Source organism: Nannospalax galili, unplaced genomic scaffold (genome assembly GCF_000622305.1).
Source record: "Nannospalax galili isolate Female #2095 unplaced genomic scaffold, S.galili_v1.0 scaffold291, whole genome shotgun sequence".
NCBI classification, from domain to species: domain Eukaryota; kingdom Metazoa; phylum Chordata; class Mammalia; order Rodentia; family Spalacidae; genus Nannospalax; species Nannospalax galili.
The window spans coordinates 2,185,644-2,188,750 of NW_008330588.1; positions in this window are offsets into that span (position 1 = coordinate 2,185,644).

Below are 3,107 nucleotides of genomic sequence, written 5' to 3' on the forward strand. Positions count from 1 at the left end.
CTCCTCTCTCTCTACCTTCCAGAGCTCTAGCTCAGCCCCTCCCAGAGCTAACCTCTTCTCTTTGGAGGGTTCTTGGGTCAGTGGAAAGAAATAAGCACACATTTATGGAGACTTATTTTGTGCCAGGTATGCCTACCTCCTTAGCAATTAAGCCTCACAGGAGTACTGGGAATATATTTTTTCTGGTTCTTAGCCTGTTTGTGTAAATAAAGGAAACTAAAACGCAGATACATTATTTAGGTTGGTTTTTTAAATTTTATTTTCAGACATACCCAGCTGGTCAATAGTGACTAAAGCGCTCAAGCCTAGCTTTTTCTGTCTCTCTCTCTCTTTTAATGCCCAACCTAAAATGCTTAACATGAAAAATCTAGCAAGTTTTGACAGATGTGTACACTCATAACACACCAAAATCAAGAAAATAAATATTTCCAATGCCCCCAAAGTTCCCTCATGTGCCTTTGTAATCTTTCTCCTCCACCCTTCCTCTCCCAACGCTCCCCATCAAGGGTGTGTGCTACTGGTCTAGTTTCTGTCACCAAAGAGCAATTGGTATTTTCTGGAACTTTTGATATATGTGGACTCAACAGCATGTACACTTTTTTGTCAGGCTCTGGCATTCAGCATGACTATGTTAAAATTTATCCATGTTGTGGCATGTACCCTTGTCTGTTCTTACTGCTAAGTGAATGCCACCCTAAGGATATACCACAATTGTTTATTCACTCACCTGTTAGTGAATATTTGGCCTATTTCTGGTTTGATGCTATTACACACACACACACACACACACACACACACATACACACACTTCTAGGAATGTTCATATTCAATCTGTTATTATTATTATTATCATCATCATCATCATTTTATGTGCTCCCATGATACATGGGGGGAAGCACTGTGCTATGGCACACATGTGAAGGTCAGATGACAACTTTAGGGAGTTATTTCTCTCCTTTAACCTTTACATGGATTCCAGGGATCAACCTCAGATTGCAAGGCTTCTGTGGCACTTTTACCCACTGACCTAACTGGCCAGCACCTCCAATTTTATTTTTAAAAAAATTAACAACCCAATATAAACACTGGAGAAAGATTAAAGCAATCAACCAGAAAGTTATACGGGTAGTAAATAACCCATATGTAAACGTACTTAAAGCACTGGTCATTAGGGACATTCAAAGAGATACCACCTCACTGAAGTTCTGGAATGATTAAATTAAAAAAGACTACCTATTCCAAGTGTCAGTGAGGTTGTGGGGCAAGTGGACATTCTTGCCATGCTGGTGGGAATGTGAAAGGATACGGCCACTTTAGGACACAGCTGATCAGATTTTCACAAACATAACACACACTTGGCATAATAGTACACTCTTAGGTAGTTAGTTACCTGGGAGAAATGAAGGACATGCTCACACAGGAACCTGCTCATCGGTGTTCATAGCATCTTTCCTTATAACAGGAATCTTTGTAAGAGGACCCTGAGTGATTCTGATAGTGCTGGGTGTCTTGGATGGTTGAAGAGTTAGTTCTCTGTAGTCATAATTCCACATTATATTTAACGCAAAGCAGATTGGAAATACTCAGAATAATGCATATATACTTGCATTTCCTAAACAATGTAACAACTATTTACAGAGCATCTACCTGGTGTTAAGTGCTAGAAACCATCTAGAGAGGATTTGAGGTACATGGAGGAGTGTGCATAGGTTATATGCAAAGCCTTATTATTATTTTTTTTACATAAGGGACTTGAGTGTCTTGGGATTTGGGATCTGAAAGAGTCCTGGGTATCAAAATGATAGCAGTTCATGAAAGAATGCAACTTAAGCTCCCAGGATTCTGGATTTTGTTGATCTCAAAGAACTCTACCATAAACCTAACTCACCCTTCCTTGAATGGGTAAATAGATCCTAGAGGATAGCATGTGGGCCATAGCTTTCTTACCCATGGTATACCATTCGCTCCTCCCTGACAGAAGCCTAATCACACAAGTGTACACACACACACACACACACACACACACACACACACACACACACACACCTTGAAATACTGAAATCTTAGTCTCTCCAAGAATGAAGGTGCCAGAATTGCCATTCAACTGCTCCAAGCACAAAAGCCCTGTGTTGCTTTAGAGCCCACACAAGGCCACCAGGATCCCTTTTGTCTGGAATGATTTCTTCATTCTGAATAACCTGCAAAATAAAGCTGGGGACAGAATCATCCACCTCCATTATTTGGAGATGGATCTGTCATTTGCCATCTCTATCCACACCTGGGGCAGTTTGGATCAAAAACTGCTTTCAAGGTTCCATTTATTACTGCTCTTTAAAGAATTCACTCTGATCGCGAGCCGGGGGGATTCCATGTTTTGCCCCCTCAAAATGTGTTCCCACCCCCACGATCCCAGCGCTCTTTTTGTTCCTTTTGAAAGCCCTGTTTACTTCGGAAATTCAGCAATTGCTCCCGAAGTTCCTTTGATGTCTATTGAATTTAATACATTTCGCTACATTATGGAAAAGCTATTTCAGCTTCGGTACCAACATCTCCTTGATGTGCCAAGGGGGCTTTCTGTTAGGTGTGTGTGTGTGTGTGTGTGTGTGTGTGTGTGTGTGTGTGTGTGTGTGTGTGTGTGTGTGTGTGTGTGTGTGTCTGTGTGGTTGTTGATTTGCGTGATAGAATTTTTTTTAAAGAATGATTTGAAGATTTCAGTCTTTTTTTACTTTTTTTCTTTAAACACTAGGCAAAGGGTGAGCAAGCAAGGAGATTGGCAGGTCCTACAAGTCAGAACCCTCTGCTGAGGGAGAGATCATAGGAAGAAATTTGTTTCCTTCCTTTCCCGTTTTCCCTAATTCCATCGTCCCAGCAGTGATTCCACAGTGAACCAACATAGACCATCTTTCAGCAGCATTGTATCCATCAATGGACAATCAACAACCTACTGTGCTAAATGAAGTCTGGTACTAGGTATAAAAGTCAAATAGATTAAAGTGTAACTGAGAGCTGAGGGCTGTATCTTTACAAGACTGAATAATGCATCCCCAAATTAGCATCTGCTTAGAGCACATGAATGTGCTGTATTTGAAAATAGGGTCTTTGAAGAG